The 19,528-nt window shown below is 36.6% G+C and overlaps 1 protein-coding gene and 1 long non-coding RNA gene across 5 annotated transcripts in view; both read right to left on the bottom strand.

The window, feature by feature from the left end:
* The window catches only part of THSD7B (thrombospondin type 1 domain containing 7B), a 1,195,438-nt gene that overhangs the window by 210,669 nt on the left and 965,241 nt on the right, over positions 1-19,528 (bottom strand). The window lies entirely within an intron of this gene.
* Positions 179-12,627, bottom strand: LOC309662473. The gene is made up of 2 exons (XR_014264718.1): positions 4,368-12,627; positions 179-4,015 (listed from the first exon to the last, which is right to left on the bottom strand). It is a non-coding gene; the product is annotated as an uncharacterized lncRNA (long non-coding RNA).

The raw sequence follows: 19,528 nt of genomic DNA, 5'->3' as shown, positions 1-19,528 counted from the left end.
TGGAACAAATATTTAGAGTACTTTGAGAAGCTATATATAATGTCCTGAGAAAACAAGATTAAGCTATACAAGCAGTTAGCACAGTCTGAATGGCAGCACTATCCAATGAGAATGTGACTTTGTAAAAGTTGAACCTATAGATATATATTTCAGGAAAATGTATACTTTATTATTTAAAAAAAAAAAACTAGTGATATGGATTATAAATCAAGGTCTGACCTTATGTGATCTGAAATAAAATATTAAACCTCAATTGTTCAGTTTACTCATGTGAAAATAAAAATGTATAATACGTGTCCTTTTTAACCCCCTTTAATACTGTAAGGTCAAAAGTTATAATAAGTAGGAGTTTGTGGAAAAATTAACATACAATATAAGTGGCATACTAATATTTTACCACTACTAAAAGCTATATAGCAAGGTAAAAATGTTTCTTCTTAGTCTGTTTTTCATGCTAGTGATTGATAGAAAATATAATTCTGTAAAGATGTTTAAGCAGAAAAATTATAGGGTAATAATTTTCAAATTTGGGTACCATTTCTCATGCCAGATTATTTCCATGTAAATTAAAGGCTAGGATAACAATGACAAAATGAGTGATTCTGTATTGGATCAGTAAATCAGTTGTGTTTTGAGTCCATCTCTGTCTTTCCAAGTCTGCTGCCACCAGCCAAGGCCAGATGCTCATTATCTCTCACCTGGACTATTATAATGGCCCCTTAACTGGACTCCAGGTCTCCAGTCTCTTCAAATCCATTCCATGTCTGATCAGCTGCCATATTAATGGTTCAAAAGTACAACTCTAAATAGATCATGGCCTAACTTAAAATAAATAATCTCTAAAGCATGGCAGAATTATGATAAAATGATAGACATGCAGAAGGCAATCTAGGCAGGAGAGATCCTACAAATTAAATTATGAAGATGAGCATGAACGCCAAATGTTCACAAGTCAACAGAGGAATCTTCTGTACAGGAATTGAGGTTGGGGAGAAGTAAAAAATTGGCTGTCGGGTGGAGCCACATTGGGAAGTCATGCTGCAGGGCTTAGAAAGTTAAGAATTCTGATCATTAATTCAGGTGTGCTATTGGATTGAAGAAAAGACAGCATGAGAACAGGGCACCTTCTCAAGAGATGACTGGAAAATTCACATGTGAAGTAACAAATGGCTAAACCTTAGGCTAAAAGACCACTAAGTGTAATTATATACATATATATATAATTTATAAATATATATAAATATAAAATATAAAAATATTATATGTAAATATATACTAAATGTAATATATATTATTATATATTGTTAAAGAACATAATGAAACATGATAGAATATTACTTATAATTAACTAGCTCTGATGTACGCATGGCTAATATACTGTCTAAATAAAACGGACTATTCAAAATGACCAATGAACCAGCTCTTTAAATAGCAGCTTCATTTCCTGTTAAGACAGCTTAAATATAACTAATTCTAACAACCAGCAATGGCCAGTTTATGAGTAGATAGATACTTCTAAGTATCCCATGGGATTCAGAAATATACGCACTTAGAAGAAAAGTGTTTGTCCTTTTGCTCCATCTCAAAGGTCCCTAGAGGAAGCTCTGACCTGAATGCAGACATTATATTGGAATAAAATGGATTTATTATCTACCTGCTTATTTACTTTCTTGTTTATATATTTATTTTGAGACCAAAAGTTCAATATTGGGAGATTTTGTATGAAAATAAAGATTTCTGGCTTCTCTTGAAAAAGTGGAGGATCTGGGAACACTGGGTCCTCATTCTAGCCTGTCAACCATTGGCTAGAACCAAGTAGTCAGGCCTCCTCAGATAAAATATGCCTTTGCCGTCCGCTGCAGTCTCTTAGATGATCATTTAAATTTCTAAACTAAGTATTTCTCCCCCAACTAAAGCAAAGCAAAAACCCAATTCATAATTCCAATATAAAGCGAGGCCTCTTGTATTGTAAGAAAAGGTGGAAGATACAGAGACCTGCCAGTCAGGGCTCCCCCTACTCATCATATGAAGGGAGCCAGGAGGAATCTATCTAGAAATCTCCACCTTAGAAGACACCCATGCAAGAGACAGGTCCTGAAGTTTAAGCTTCATTGTGTGGATGGAGTTCTATTGCCATCAGTACCCTGAATATTACGAACACCAGCACTTAAACGTAATTCCTAAAGGTGGCAACAAAAGACATCAAAAATACCTACAACGGCAAGAATACCTAGAAAGAGGTAGATGAAGGCATCCTCCATTCAGAAACAACCTCCTCCAAGCCCTGGAGCACAGAACAAAGCTCATCAAGTGATAAGGTGTGCATGGAACAAACTGCACGATGTAACTCCAATTATTTTTTTTTTTAAATATTAAATCTTGTCTTCTTGGTCAGTACATTAGTCCTTATACTTTACATTTTTATGTAGAAGCCATATTCTTTTTTTTAAACTTTTTATTTTATATTGGAGTATAGTTGATTACCAATGTTGTGTTAGCTTCAGGTGTACAGCAAAGTGATTCAGTTTTATTTATTTATTTATATTTTATTTTTTTGGCCACACCATGCAGCATGCGGGATCTTAGTTCCCCGACCAGGGATTGAACCCATGCCCCCTGCATTGGGAGCACAAAGTCTTAACCACTGAACCACCAGGGAAGTCCCGAAACTCCAATTATTTTTTATCTACTGGAATGTTGGGTTATCCAGACAATAATTTGTATTCATGAACAATGAAATAAGTTGTTATTATAAATTCTGAATTATGGATTACATGACCAAGCAAATTTACCTCCAAAAGTTTGCTTTCACCAAAGAACTGTATCTTTCACTGAGCTAATGCAGAAATCAATGTACTGGAATGAATTCACAGCACATTAACTCCTTGCAAGTTACTGTAAAAAAAAAAAAAAAATACCTCTGAAATATCACCAAGGTGTAAAATTAAATAGGACTCCCAGCCTTGATTTATACCGCATGCTGCTGATAATGGTGAATTTGTTTCACTTACCAATAAATTTGTTTCCTAATGGATTGTGCATCAGCCAATCCAGAGATTTACATTTAGGCTTCTCTTGTCTTCTGTAGACAAACAGATAACTTATGATTTTATTTAATTATATTTAATGATATAACTGCTAAATGAACAAAAGAAGAGGCAGGGGAGGGGGAGATGTTTAATTTTAATTAATTTTCTGAAATTGAAATAGTCAACAATCTTCTAGCTAAAGTAATCATGTCAAGGAACTGTGGATAATTCCAATTCACAAAGAGAGAGGGCCTTTTAAACCAGGAAAAAGTCTCAAGAGCGACCAGAAGTATCTCTTGGACGAGAGAACAAAAAGCGACAGAAGAAGAGAGTTTATTCATTTCCTGGGGCTGTCATAACAAATTGTCACAAACTGGGTGGCTTAAAACAGCGAAAAGTATTCTCTCATAGTTCTGGAGGTTGGAAGTATGAAATTAAGGTATTGGTAGGGCTGTGTTCCCTTCGAAGTCTACGGGAGAAAATCCTTCTTTGTCCTTCCAGTTTCTGGTGGCTCCTGACCTTCCTTGGTTTGTGGGAGCGCACCTCCAACTGCTGTCTTCTCTTCACAAGGTTGTCTTCTCTGTGTCCCTCTGTGTCTCAAATCTCCCTCTCCTTTCTCTTAAAAGGACACCAGTCATTGGATTTAGAGCCCACCCTAAATCCAGGACGATCTCATCCTAAGTTCCCTAACTTAATTATATCTGCAAACACCTTATTTGAAAATAAGGTCACATTCACAGGTACTGGAGGACTTTAACACATCTTTTGGGGACAAAATTCAACCTACTAGAGAGAGGAATGAAGACTATGATAAGGAAGATGATGTAGCATATGGTTGAGAATTTGGAGGAGATATGGATGGGATATCATGCCTTCCTAGGCTCATACCCCATTTTAACAAGAGCTACCTAAATCCTCTAAGCTTCACTTTCATCATCTATAACAAAGATTGGACACCTGTGGCTTGCAGGTCAAATCCAAATTGCCTTTTTTTTTTTTTTTTTTTTTTAAGTAATCTTTTTTCTTTTAATTTTATTTATGTATTTATTTATTTTTGTATTTATTTTTGGCTGTGTTGGGTCTTCGTGTCTGTGCGAGGGCTCTCCCTAGTTGCGGGAAGCGGGGGCCACTCTTCATCGCAGTGCGCGGGCCTCTCACTATCGCGGCTTCTCTTGTTGCAGAGCACAGGCTCCAGACGCGCAGGCTCAGTAGTTGTGGCTCACGGGCCTAGTTGCTCCGTGGCATGTGGGATCTTCCCAGACCAGGGCTCGAACCCGTGTTCCCTGCATTGGCAGGCAGATTCTCAACCACTGCGCCACCAGGGAAGCCCCAAATTGCCTCTTTTTGTAAATACAGTTTTGTTGGAATCAAGTCGCAGTCATTTGTTTAAGCGTTGTCTACGGCGACTTTTCCACTGAAATAGCAGAGGTGACTAGCTGTGACAGAGATAGTATGACCCACAAAGTTGAAAACATTTATCATCTGGACCTTCATAAAAATGTTTGCAACCTCTGATTTTTAAAATGGTAACAGTAATAGTACCCGCTGCATAAGATTATTATGAGGATCAAATGAGAGCACCAAACAGTGCCGACCACACAGCGAGCACTCAGTTCCTATAAGATAGGAACAGTGCCATGGTGGATAATGGCATGGGCTTAAAAAATGAGAAAGAATTAATTTCAAAATCAACCAAGACACTTACTATTAGTGGTTTTAATTTGCAGCTGTCACTGAACCCCTTCAAGCCTCAACTTTTTCATCTGCAAAATGGTGGTAATTATTACACCTACTTCAAAGAATTGCTTTGTGCATTAGAGGGTCTGGAACAAGGGGTTAACCATTGCTGCTGCTATTCTTATTTGCAAAAAAAAAAAGGTATAACTTCATCTTCTGGGCATCAAATGGGGATGGGCGGTAGGAAGATAGTCCCAGCTTGAGAAATCCCCTATAGGAGAAGATCCAACATCTTGAGTCTTTGCAAGAATGCTGCTTTCACATCAAGACCCAGACCTCTATTGCACAGAGGGATGGGGAGAGTGCACATGTGAATTTTTGTCTATTTGTTGATCAAATAAATAGAATAGGTAATGATTATCTTTTGGTACATGTCAATAGTCCCATGCTAATTATAATAGGCATATTTAAAATACTGAACAAACAGAGCTTGAAGGCCACTAGAGACTGAGGCAACATTAACAAGACTTTAAAGAAAAACACATTGAACTCATTACCCTCCCCAGTCCTAACCAATCATGTTCCTCCTTCTGAGTTCCCCATCCTACTCCTATATTAAAGTCCTACCTCTTGAAATGACTTAGAGGGACTTCCATAAACTGTTGCTTCCATGTCTCTCCATTATGAAACTCTGTACCTTTACAATGTTCAACATGTGGTAATAATTTCAAAAAGTAGAGATATAGTTCAGGAAACATGGAAAACAGCTTCTTTTGTTTTATTTCATGCTGTACACAACCATCTTAGCTTTATATGGATCTCTTTACAATCATCATCATATAAACAGAGACTATGGCTGTGTATCTTTAGAATATAACTCTGGTCCAGGAAAGTGCTGAATTATTCCATCTGGAGTTAAAATGCACTGCACTCATCCTTCTAATGCCCCTAAAGATGATTCAGAAAAAGAGATGAGATAAAATCCTCAAGTCTTATCATTTAAGAGAATTGAGATAGTACCAGCTAAGGTATTTTAAGGTGTGAAGTTTTGTTTTGGAGCTGTTGGAAATAATCAGGTGAAGCCAACCCATACCTAGATTAAGCAAAACTTCAGGGACACAATATACAGACCACACACCTAAAAATTTGGCTCTAGCTCTGATTTCATATATGAGACTCAAAATCTGAGGGTTGTCAACAGTACAATTCTAAATGTAGAGAAACAGAAATGGAAAGCAAAGAGCAGAAAGAGTTGGAGGAAGAAAACATTCTTAGATTTCAAACACTCTCAACTATTATCATTTTGGTATATTTCTCCTTATTTTGTTAATGTTCTTGTTTTGTTTTTCTGGTAAATTATACTTATACTATCATACTAGCTACCTAATGATCATACTGTAGTGCAGGTGCCATGATAGGGCTGTTCACATCATTAGTTGATTGGCTAAGACTGGAATGAAGCATGGATAATTTATCACTATTGGAAAAGAAATATAAAATGATAAATATGTGTGAAAGATAGAATACTACGCAGTGCCTACAAAAGAATAAATAAATCTACATACAGAAGAATGAACAGAGGTAGTGAATATATTAATTGAGAGACACACTCTGGAACCATATTGCCTGGATGAGAAAACAAGCTCTGACATTCCTAGTTGAGCAAGCTTATAGAAGCTCCTTTACCTCTCTACTCCTTGATTTCCTTATCTGTAACATAGTAATAAAACTAATATCTAATTTAGACTGTTGATATAAGAATAAAAGGAGTTAATAGAGAACATTTAGAGACAGGTACAGCCTGCTGTAAATGTTCAATAAATGTTAGCTATAATTATTTATCAGGGAAAAACCAAAGAAACAAAATAGCACTACCCTGTGATTCAGCAAACCCACTACCAGGTATATATTCAAAGGAAATTAAATCAATGTCTCAAAGAGCTATCTATACTCCCATGTTCACTGCAGCATTATTCACAGTAGCTGAGATATGGAAACAATCTGTTTGTCCATGGATGAATAGATAAAGAAAATGTGGTATATACATACAATGAAACATCACTCAGCCTTATGAAGGAAATCCTGCCATTTGTGATAACATGGATGAACTTGGAAGACATTATGCTAAGTGAAATAAGCCAGACACAGAAAGAAAAATACTGCATGATTTCACTTCTATGGGGAATCTACAATAGCTGAACTCATAAAACCACAGAGTAGAATGGTGGTTGCCAGAGGTTGGGGGGTGTGGGAGCAATGGGGAGATGCTGGCCAAAAGGTACAAAGTTTCATTTGTACAGGATGAATAAGTTCTGGAGATCTAACATACAGCATGGTAGTTAACAATACTGCATTATATACTTGAAATTTGCTAAGCAGGTAGACCTCAACTGCTCTTACCATACACACAAGAAATGGTAACTATGTGAGGTGAAGTACATGTTAACTCTCTCGATTATGGGGATTATTTCACAATGTAGATCAAAACATCAAGTTGTATACCTTAACTATATACGACTTTTGTCAATTATATTCCAATAAAGGTGAAAAAAGAAGATGGATATATACTCTGAATATACATTAAAACACAAGCTCAATAATTATGTTTATACTTCAGGAATACAAAGGCTTTAATACAAGCAGATGCAGAGAGGATTGGAAGGTTATAAATAAAATATGAGGGAAGCTAATAGGATTGGGGATATAGAGTAATAGGGGAAATTATGAAACCAAATTAAAAATAAAAGAGGGATGTGCACGGACTGAAGACGAGAGCACGTAGCAGCTCAGTCTAGGCTGTCAAGAAAGACTCAGGAGACCCAAGGCACAGTCACAAGAATGAGAGAGTCATACCGTGGGGAGCAGAGCCAGGAACCACCGTGTTCCCTCCCGAGATGGAGAAGGTTCTTTTTGCTCCCTTAGCTCCCCATGTAGCCAGCAACGGGCCCTAATACCTGAGGTTACTTCAGTCTGTCCTCATTCTTCGACATTAAAAATAGCCTAATACTACATCTGTTTGATGGGGCACTCCACAGAGAAAATTTCCCTAGGACATACATGATAAAGTGCTTTAGTTCAACTTGAGACATAAAATACAAGGACATAGAAAACTATTACAATGACCTTCAAGAGAACTGTTGTTATTTTTGTCCTGCTCAAAGCCCAGCAGGGGACATTTTGTGGGACAGCAATGGGAAAAAACAGTGTACTTCAGATCCCTGTGCGTGGTGACCCATTGTCCCACTCCTTTGTATCATGTCAAGAGTCTGAAAAGATTTTAAATATTTTAGTTTCTTCCAATGAGATACCATATCGAGAGTGAGCTGTGTGGGCCTTGAGATTTTATTGCTGTTAAACAGATGTTATAAAAAAAATAAAAGAAAAGCCCCCGGCAGAGTGCCTGACACACAGCATACATTCAAAAAGCTAAGATTTTAACCCTAACCTTCCCCAAGTATGGCTCCAATATCCAAGAAAAACCTGTCAAGCTTGTAAAATTAATTGATTGCTACTTACATAGATGATATAAGTGGAAAGGAATATGACTACTGATGAGAAATCTGGAATGAAGTTCCTGGGACTTAATAGTCTTAGATATGAGGATAAGGAACTTTGCGGGGAGGGGTGGATACAGCTGGTATTGATAGGTTTTTTTCCTAGAAGAAGCCTTTGAGAAAGAAGACGAAGAAGGACATAGAAAGTAAAGTGCTTGTAGTATAGATAATACTGAAGATCATAATTAAGTATTTTAGGCTAAGAAATAAAATGGACCTCTTGGCAAACAAGTACCAAGAGGGGAATCAAAAAATGTTTTGCAACTGACATGAACCATAGGGATTTAAGCCAAATTTGAAGGAGAGGAAAAACAAATGGACAGGAAAAATCATAAAACTGAGAACAAGACTACAGTCAAGAGTAGGGGAGGCCCATGTTCTTGTAAAGAAAATAACAGAGTAGGAACTGAAGAATAATAATTGTAGCCACTGCTTTCTTTAGACCAACACACAGAATATGGAAAATAAGTACAGGAAAACCAAGACTGGGGCTAAATCAAGGTAAGAAATATATTCTGCAGTTATATCCCCACATTTCTTGCCTGCCTACTGAATAGCATCACTACCTGAAAGGAACTATGAACTGTTAAGAGACCCATACTCAGTGGATGCAGCAACTTGGCCTGGGCTTCAAGCCACTAAGACATTACCTTGGCCCAGAGGGGCTAGGCCTAGCCTGAGGGGATAGAACTATAGGTGGTTAACATAAAGCTATGGCAGTGCCCAAATCTGACAAAAGTCCATAAACCTACTATTAAAGAGCTTGTCAATACTTCAATATAGAAGTAGTGGGCATTGGACATCAAAATGAGCTCACTGAGGTCAATTCAGAGAAAGTGATCTAATTTTTTATTATTATTTTTTGATCTAATTTATTTTTGATGGATTTAGACTTCTCTAGACTAGTAAAGAAGAAAGAAGAAGATGCTATAGGTAGAAAGTAACATAACAAAAAAAAAATCTCTCCTGACACCCTCATAAACAATTTTAAGGAGCTGGATGAATTTCTGTAGTTACCCAATGCTGATTAATGGACCAGGGCCATCAGAAGGGATGGTTCCCTGTAGCTGGATGCTGCGAGGGAAATGCTTGGTTCTTTTTTGGTTAATATTTTGATTAACAACTTAGATAAAGACACAGATGGCATGCTTATCAAATTTGGGGGTGATATAAAGCTGAGAGTTATAGCTAATACGTTGGATGTCAGAATCAAGATTTAGAGAGCTTAACAAGTGGGAATAATGAGCCACAACTAAGACTATGAATGGCAACACAGGGAAAAGCACGGTTTTGCATTATGGTACCCAACAGGCAACGGAACACATATACTCAGAATGGGGGTTCAAAACTTTATAGTTGTTCCTGAAAAACAGACTTCAGGATTTTTTTTTTTAATGCAAACTGAAAATACATCAATAGTCAATAAATTAAAAATTTAATTAAATTTTAATGTAAACTTCATCTACCAAGAAGTATTTGAGATGGTTTACAAAACAAAACCTGACTAAAGTACTATTAAAATGGTCCAAAGAATGTGGAAAAATACAATACAATATTGGGAAAATTGCACTTCTATTTATTCAAAAGACATTATTTGAGCATGTACTCTGGCTGAAAGAGTGTTCTTTGCCTATTATACACTCATTCTTCACATTTTAGATCCTATTTTCTTCCCTAGAGTGGCCTTCTCTGATTCCCCAATTTAGATGATGCTCCCTTTTACTATTCTATCACAGTACCCCAATCAAGTTTGTCATAGCACTTAGGACAAATTGAACTTACATATTCTGTGTCTATATTTTCTTACTCTCTCTCTCTCAAACACTAGACTGCAAGCTCATTGAAGGCAATGACCACGTATTTTGTCTAACACTATGTAACCAAGGTGCAGCACAGTACTTGTTTGGAAGGTAAAGCGTGTAAAGACATGTAAAGAGGTAAAGTCTAATATAAGTCATGTTCTACATGAAAGTTGACTATATTTCTGTGAAAATATAGAATTGGTCTAGCAAAGTTAAGGAAGAGGCTCTGTGAAGAAATCAACTTGATTTCCGGCTCAAAAGACAAGCAGGAGTTCACTTCGAAAAGAAAAAGACACCTGACAAAGGAAAGAACATGGGCAAAGGAATGAAGTCACACAAGGACAGAAGGTGTGTGGGGAACAATGGGAGGAAGTCTGTATGGATGCAGCATATGGTACATGAAACATGGGGTTGGAAGTGACACTGGGACATCTTGTTCCCTTAACTATCATTTAAGGTTTTATTGCCAAATGGAAACATACTGGAGAAAAATAAGCACAATAATGAAGGAACTAGAAATTGTACACGAGTCAGAGTACAAAGCACTCTGGATATTTAATCTGGAAAATAAAACATTTATATATTTATTAGTATAAGTCATTACATATATTTTCAGATTTTGGGAATGTTCTTAGGTAGATAATATTTTAGATCTATTTTTAATTGAATAAAGTTAATTTGGAACCAATGAGTGAAGGAAGTTGCATTTCGATTTAAAAAATAAAGATCTTTCATATTTTAGAGCTGTTCAGTTGACTGTTATAGTAATAAACTTCTAGTCGGTGAGAAGGTTTAAGTCGAAGGAAGATGACTCTTCTATTACCATCTCAAAGAAAAATATTTCTTAGAGTTCTGTCTGGGGTCATCTCTTCCAACTGTCAACATCATTTGTATCATCTACCTTGCCACCTATAAGCTATCCTAAAATCTCTATTCCAAATCTGTAATTACAGAAGTTTCTCTCTTGACTTCAAATATTCTCAATTGTGTGGGGTTTTTTTTACATCTCTAATAATTGTTCTGCTCAGTCCTCAAACTGTCCAAAACTGAGTTTTCTATTTTCTACTCTTGAGTTTGTACCTTACCCTTGTTAATGTCACCATCCATCACTGACCCAGTTTTCAAAAGTTTTCCCAATTCTGCCCTGTTTCTCTACTTTTAATAAGTGTTACCCCTCCTGACTTTCAAATACTTTCTTCTCTCCCCATCCCCATTGACTCTGCCTTGTTTCATTCTCACAGGGGTCACTGCAACCCTCTTCTGATGATTTCTCTAATTTTCTCTTTTATCTAATCCAACTTCAACCCTGAAGCCAGAAATACCTTGCTAAAATAAACACAGAATCCTATCACAACCCTGTATAACAGCCTTACTTTCTAAAGCAGCAATGTCTTGACAGTTTGGGATTTGAAGAATCAGTGGGATTGAGAAAGGTAGTTAGAACAAGGACTTCTGGGTTTCTCATACCCTCAGGCAGTCTTATCTATGAGGCAGCCTGTAGGGACTATCCACTTCTAATGAGTATGTCTTAGGTATCGATACTTCATTCTTCTAATTGTCAATATAATTTGCATTATATATGCTACATTTTATTTATCCACTTATCAGTAGATGAAAATATGGGATGTTTCCGCATTTCGGCTTTCATGAGTAATGCTGTGAAAGATTTGTGTGTTTTATATGAATACATGCTTTTACTTCTCTTGGGTGTATATTTCATTTCTGTTGGGTCATATGGCAACTCTATGTTTATCTTTTTAAGGAACTGCCAAACTTTTTCAAAGCAGTTCCATCATTTTACATTCCAACCAGCATGTATGAGGATTCCAATTTTTTCACATCTTCACCAACACATTGTCTTTTTGACTGTAGCCATCCTAGTGGATATGAAGTGATATATCATTATAGTTTTGATTTCCATTTCCCTAATGACTAATAATATTGAGCATCTTTTCAGGTGCTTATAAGTCATTTGTATCTCTTCTCTGGAGAAATGTCTATTTAAATCCTTTGATCATTTTTCAACTAGGTTGTCTTTCTTTTTGTTGACTTAAAAGACTTTATTCTGGATACAAGTCTCTTCTTATCAGATATATCATTTGCAAATATTTTCTTCCGTTCTGTGAGTCTTTATACATTCTTGATGGTGTCTTTTGCAGTACATAAATTTTTAATTTTGATGAAGTTCAACTTATATTTTCTTTTGTCACTAGTGCTTTTGGTGTTGTATCTAAGACAACTTTGCCTAGCCCAAATCACAAAGATTTACTGCTGTTTTTCTTCTAAGAGTTTTATACTTCTAGTTATCACATTTAGGTCTATCAACCACTTTGTGTCAATTTTTTGTGCATGGTATAAGGGAGTGGCCAAACTTTGTTCATTTACATGTGGATATTTAGTTGTTCAAATATCATTTGTTGAAGAGAATATTCTTTCCCCATTGAATAGTCTTGGCAGACTTCTTAAAAATCAGTTGAGCATAAATGTAAGGGGTTTATTCATGGACTTTCAATTCTGTTCCAATGATCTATATGTCTATCCGTATGTCACTGTCTTGATAACCACAGCTTTGTAGTATGTTTTGAAAGTGGAAAGTGAGTCCTCCAACTTTGTTTTTTTCTTTCAAGATGTTTAATTATTCTTGGTCACTTGCATTTTCATATGAATTTTAATATCAGTTTGCCAATTTCTATAAAAAAGCCAGCTGGGATTTTGATAGGGATTGTGTTGAATCTGTAGTTGAATTTGAGAAGTAGTGGCATTTTAACAATATTAAGTCTTCTGGCCCATGAACATGGTATATCTTTCCATTTATTTCTTCAATTTCTTTTAACAATATTTTATAGTTTTTAGAGTACATACTTTTTACTTATTTTGTTGAAGTTATTCTTAATTATTTTTATCCTTTTGTGCTATTATAAATGAAATTGTTTTAATTTCATTTTCTTATTATTTATTGCTAGTGTATAGAACTACAACTGGTTTGATATATTGATCTTTTACTTTTTCCAGCTTTGAGATATAAGTGATGGTATATTGATTTTGTACCCTGAAGATCTGATGAATATCTTTATAAGCTCTAATAGCTTTATAGGAAAATTCTTCAGGATTTTCTACTTACAAGATCATGTTATCTGTCAATAGATACAGTTTTACTTCTCTCTTTTTAATCTTGATGTTTTTTAATTTGTTTTTCTTGCTTAATTGCCCTCACTAGAACCTCCATTAGAGTGCTGATTAGAAGTTAAAAGTGGACATCCTTGTTTTATTCCTGATCTTAGGGAGGTTTTCTCTTTTTCTTTTTTTTTTTTTAAGGCAATGTAGGCAGAGAATTACTTTGCACTTCATAAGATATCTAGTTGTTTGCCTCAAAGGAAAAAAGAGTAATAGATATTAATTTCTTGGAGAAAAACAGTTTAGACGCCCTGGTTATTTCTGATTTACAATAAGCTATGCTGCTTTTTATCTCAATTAGGTTAAAAGAACGTTGTACAAGGATTTCATCATGGGGCCACAGTTTCTCCAGAGGAAGATTACAACACACACTGCATTTTCTAGAAAGGTATTCCAATCAAATCCACAGATACTAGGCTATAAGGCCCTAGTCAAATCTTCTCTCATTGTCTACCTCTAGTCACCCAGAGAGAAACCTTTATTCTGTATCTGGACATAATTCTGGATAAGAAATATAAGGTACATGAAACTGTTTGACTGGTTGATGTACTGAAATTTTGTTTCATTTTAATTCCAAAAACTAAAGTATGCTCTGACTCAGAGACGGAAGACAATCTCAAATTTGGAAGTCCCTAAAACAGTCCTGCATTAAACTATAGATATCTCCAATGAGTATTACTTATCTTTATATACTATTATATAGAAAAGAACATGATGAAAACCAGATGTTCCTTTGATGTGAGAAAGAATAAATGAATATATAAACAAATGAACCACTGTTTCCAATGTATCCTTTCATTAGGTGAGTTCTTGAAACATTTTCAGTAACAGAACCAATCCTCTCTTCAAATGAGATCTTATCAGTAAATCTTTATCTCTAGTAATTATTAAATAGGTCAAAATCAGAATACAAAATGTAAGAAACAAATAAGGTAAAGCTAATATATGACCTGGAGACAAGGGTGTAGCCCATACCCTATTAAAAAAAAAAAAAAAAGTGAAAAGAAATACTGATTCCATATATTGTTCAAGGAAATAACCAAAAGCCACATTTGCTTTCTTCATTACATTTTAGCCATTATGATATTTTGCCTAATAATTTTCCAGATGATGGTATCAACTGTTCACATAAATCCCCTTGTGTAGACACTACACACATGAAGAAATAAAGAAGATAACACTACATGAGTGTTTCTAACACTTGAGAGAAGTTTCCAATTCTTTTTCATTTGCATATCTTTAAAAGGTTTAGCTTCAAAAATACAACAGCCTTAACACATTGTGGTATGCTAAATAATGGCTCCCCAAAATATCCAGGTTCTAATCTCTGGAACCTCTGAATGTTACCTTATATGTAAAAAGAGACTTTGTAATTGTGATTAAGTTAAGGATATTGAGATAGGAAGATTATCCTGGAATATCAGTGCAGGACAGGCAATCCTAAGTGTCCTTATAAGAGGGGGGGAGATTCGGCACAGAATTGACACCGAAGAAGGTAATAAGACACTGAAGCAAGATGTTATGCCACTGGCTCAAGGGAGAGGCCATGAGCCAAGGAACGCAGCTCTAGAATCTGGACAAAGGCCAGGAAACAGATTACACTCTAGAGCTTTTGAAGGGAGTGAGACTGACTACACCTTGATTTTGACCCAATGAAGCTGATTTTGGACTTCTGACATTTAGAAGTGTGAAAGAGTAAACATGTTATTTTAAGCCACCAAGTTTGTGGTTTTGTTATAGCAGTCATAAAAAAAAAACCTAATACATATATATGTACATGAAAATTCTTTACACAGAGCATAGATTTATATTCTGTTTTGTTAACAATTGCTGAGTATGTATGATGTGCTGACACTTTGCCAGGTGTTTGTGATGACACAGTGATGAAGTAGACACAGTCCTTCCCTCAAGAACCCCACACCCATCTGTGGCAGGACAGACTAGCTATATAGTAGGTAAAATATGAGAAGCACTAGGATTGGGGACCTGCATCTAGGGGTTGGGGAAGAGCTGACTGGCAAGATTGCCTGGTATTTCCCAGAAAAGGTGAAACCTAAGTTTCTAACCTAAGTCCTGAAAGGTTATTAGGAGTCTACTAGAGAATTAGGCTGTAAGGAGGAAAAATTAAAGTCATAGCAGAATTAATGTGTGTAAGTAGAGAAGGCAAAAGTCCCATGAGAGAGAATGGTACGGATTGAGATATGCAAGATTCCAAGATGGCTGAGGCTCAGCATGGGAAAGAGGAAGGATGAGGTTTCAGGGGTTAACAAAGGGTAAAATCATGAAGAAACTTGTACGCCATACTAAGGGGCCTGGGCAGTTGGTTGACAGTGAGAGTGATCATCATATTGGCCTGTGGGAAAGATTCTTTTCATTGAAATGGGACAAAAAGGGTGGTGGAAGGAAGGACTGAGTCCCCACTGCAGTGGATCTAATGGAAAGGTGAGAGAAGTCTAAGCAAGTAAGGGAGAGCCACTAAGATGAAGAAACATGGATAGAGGAGAAAAGCATCTGTAAAGTAGTGATTTCATATGAATTTTTATAGCAACATTCACATGAAAAACGAAAAAGCAAAGGAAGCAAAAATCTCAACATGAAAAACACGGAAACATATTCATCTTCTCAAACTTAAATTTCTTTGCCCCAGAGTAGGCACTATTATTCCTCTTCAAGTGGTGATTTGAAGAGCTTTTCAACATCTCAAAAAACATACAGGTGTAGAAGATTTAGGAAACAGGTCACTTGGCAAAAATTGCGGATGACTAAAGAGTTTCTATTTCTTGCTGCAAGTGACATAATTATTCAGTCCCTCTGCCTGGTAGATTCATAAAGGAGAGCTCACAATAGTTTTAAAAGTTTGTCCCATCTTTGATACAAACAAGTCTTTGCCAGGACACTTTATAAAATGCTCTCCTAGCCAACTCAGTTAATAAAGATGTAAATTTCAGTCTCCTATCTTGGCCGATATAAACTTGTCCATATGTAGTTGTGATAAATCTTTCAATAATACAAATTCAATACATACACAGAAACTAAACTTTCTAAAGATATTAAGATTACATTCACATTTTTGCCAGTAACTGCAAATACATGAAATATTATTCTTCAAATCACAAAGATATTTTAGATTATTTTGCTTTGTCTGCTATCCATACCTCCTTATATATGACAGCAAATTATTGAAATTGCTGTACTAGAGTTAAACTGCAAATGCCAAGTTATTTCTGGATGAAATATTAATGATAATTAATTGCCTATCAAAATAAATCATAATTTACCTAGAATCAGATATGAAATAGATTATATTTTCACTTTATAATCTGATGAGTTAAAGTTTTATTCACATAGTTATCACTGGATCCCTAGGAAAATTGTTTTTCTGCATTTTTTCATTCTTTCAAAAACATTCCTTGTCCACTGGTTGCAGAGCAATTTCATTTCTTCTAATCCCAAACTGTATATAAAGGACAAAAGAGAACCAAATAGTCTAGTGTTTGACCACTTCTCTATGGCTCTGTGTTTATTATACATAGCTATTCTACCCAAACATCTCTTAACACACACACACACACAAAATGCAGAACTTTTATCTGGGCATGCGTGTTTGAGGCAGGAGGCAGACGGGCTCCAGGTTAGACATTTACAGCCAGCATCTTGTTTACGCTTCCAGATAGAAATAACAACAGGAGAAGATTGGTTCAAGATGGCAGAGTAGAAGGACATGCTCTCACTCCCTCTTTCAAGAACACCAGAATCACAACTAACTGCTGAACAGTCATCGACAAGAAGACACTGGAACTCACCAAAAAAGATACCCCACATGCAAAGACAAAGAAGAAGCCACAATGAGATGGTAGGAGGGGCGCTATCACAATCAAATCAAATCCCGTAACTGCTGGGTGGGTGACTCACAAACTGGAGAACACTTATACCACAGAAGTCCACCCACTGGAGTGAACGTTTGGAGCCACATGTCAGGCTTCCCAACCTGGGGGCCGGGCAACGGGAGGAGGAATTCCTAGAGAATTAGACTTTGAAGACTAATGCAATATGACTGCAAGACTTCGGCACGACTGGGGGAAACAGAGACTCCATTCTTAGAGGGAACACACAAAGTAGTGTGCGCATCAGGACCCAGGGAAAGGAGCAGTGACCCCATAGGAGACTGAACCAGACCTACCTGCTAGTGTTGGAGGGTCTCCTGTAGAGGCGGGGGCAGCTGTGGCTCACCAAGGGACAAGGACACTGGCAGCAGAAGTTCTGGGAAGTACTCCTTGGCATGAGCCTTCCCAGAGTCCGCCATTACCCCATGAAAGAGCCCCGGTAGGCTCCAGTGTTGGAGCTCAGGCCAAACAACCAACAGGGAGGGAACCCAGCCCCACTGATCAGCAGACAAGTGGATTTAAGTTTTACTAAGCTCTGCCCACCAGAGCAACAGTCAGCTCTACCCACCAGCAGTCCCTCCCATCAGGAAACTTCCACAAGCCTCTTAGAGAGCCTCATCCACCAGAGGGCAGACAGCAGAGGCAAGAAGAAATACAATCCTGCAGCCTGTGGAACAAAAATTACATTCACAGAAAAATAGACAAGATGAAAAGGCAGAGGGCTATGTACCAGATGAAGGAACAAGATAAAACCCCAGAAAAACAACTAAATGAAGTGGAGATAGGCAACCTTCCAGAAAAAGAATTCAGAATAATGATAGTGAAGATGATCCAGGACCTCGGAAAAAGAATGGAGGCAAAGATCGAGAAGATGCAAGAAATGTTTAACAAAGACCTAGAAGAATTAAAGAACAAACAAACAGAGATGAACAATAAAAAAACTGAAATAAAAAATACACTAGAAGGAATCAATAGCAGAATAACTGAGGCAGAAGAACGGATAAGTGACCTGGAAGACAGAATGGTGGAATTCACTGCTGCGGAACAGAATAAAGACAAAAGAATGAAAAGAAATGAAGACAGCCTAAGAGACCTCTGGGACAACATTAAACACAACAACATTCGCATTATAGGGGTCCCAGAAAGAGGAGACAGAGAGAAAGGACCAGAGAAAATATTTGAAGAGATTATAGTCGAAAACTTCCCTAACATGGGAAAGGAAATAGCCACCCAAGTCCAGGAAGCGCAGCGAGTCCCATACAGGATAAATGCAAGGAGAAACATGCCAAGGCACAGTGTAATCAAATTGGCAAAAATTAAAGACAAAGAAAAATTATTGAAAGCAAAAAGGGAAAAATGACAAATAACATACAAGAGAACTCCCATAAGGTTAACAGCTGATTTCTCAGCAGAAACTCTACAGGCCAGAAGGGAGTGGCATGATATACTTAAAGTGATGAAAGGGAAGAACCTACAACCAAGATTACTCTGCCCAGCAAGGAACTCATTCAGATTTGATGGAGAAATCAAAAGCTTTACAGACAAGCAAAAGCTAAGAGAACCTACAAAAACAACCCAAAACAATTAAGAAAATGGTAATAGGAACATACATATCGATAATTACCTTAAACATGAATGGATTAAATGCTCCAACCAAAAGACACAGGCTCACTGAATGGATACAAAAACAAGACCCATATATATGCTGTCTACAAGAGACCCACTTCAGACCTAGGGACACATACAGACTGAAAGTGAGGGGATGGAAAAAGATATTCCATGGAAACGGAAATCAAAAGAAAGCTGGAGTAGCAATACTCATATCAGATAAAATAGACTTTAAAATAAAGAATGTTACAAGAGACAAGGAAGGATACTACATAATGATCAAGGGATCAATCCAAGAAGAAGATATAAGAAATATAAATATATATGCACTCAACATAGGAGCATCTCAATACATTAGGCAACTGCTAACAGCTCTAAAAGAGGAAATCGACAGTAACACAATAACAGTGGGGGACTTTAACACCTCACTTACTCCAATGGACAGATCATCCAAACAGAAAATTAATAAGGAAACACAAGCTTTAAATGACACAATAGACCAGATAGATTTAATTGATATTTATAAGACATTCCATCCAAAAACAGCAGATTACACTTTCTTCTCAAGTGCACACAGAACATTCTCCAGGATAGATCACATCTTGGGTCACAAATCAAGCCTCAGTAAACTTAAGAAAATTGAAATCATATCAAGCATCTTTTCTGACCACAACGCTATGAGATTAGAAATGAATTACAGGGAGAAAAATGTAAAAACCACAAACACATGGAGGCTAAACAATATGTTACTAAATAACCAAGAGATCACTGAAGAAATCAAAGAGGAAGTCAAAAAATAC

This window comes from Balaenoptera physalus (assembly GCF_965194825.1).
Source record: "Balaenoptera physalus genome assembly, chromosome: 6".
Classification (NCBI taxonomy): Eukaryota; Metazoa; Chordata; class Mammalia; order Artiodactyla; family Balaenopteridae; genus Balaenoptera; species Balaenoptera physalus.
This window is presented reverse-complemented; position numbering and strand designations above follow the sequence as displayed.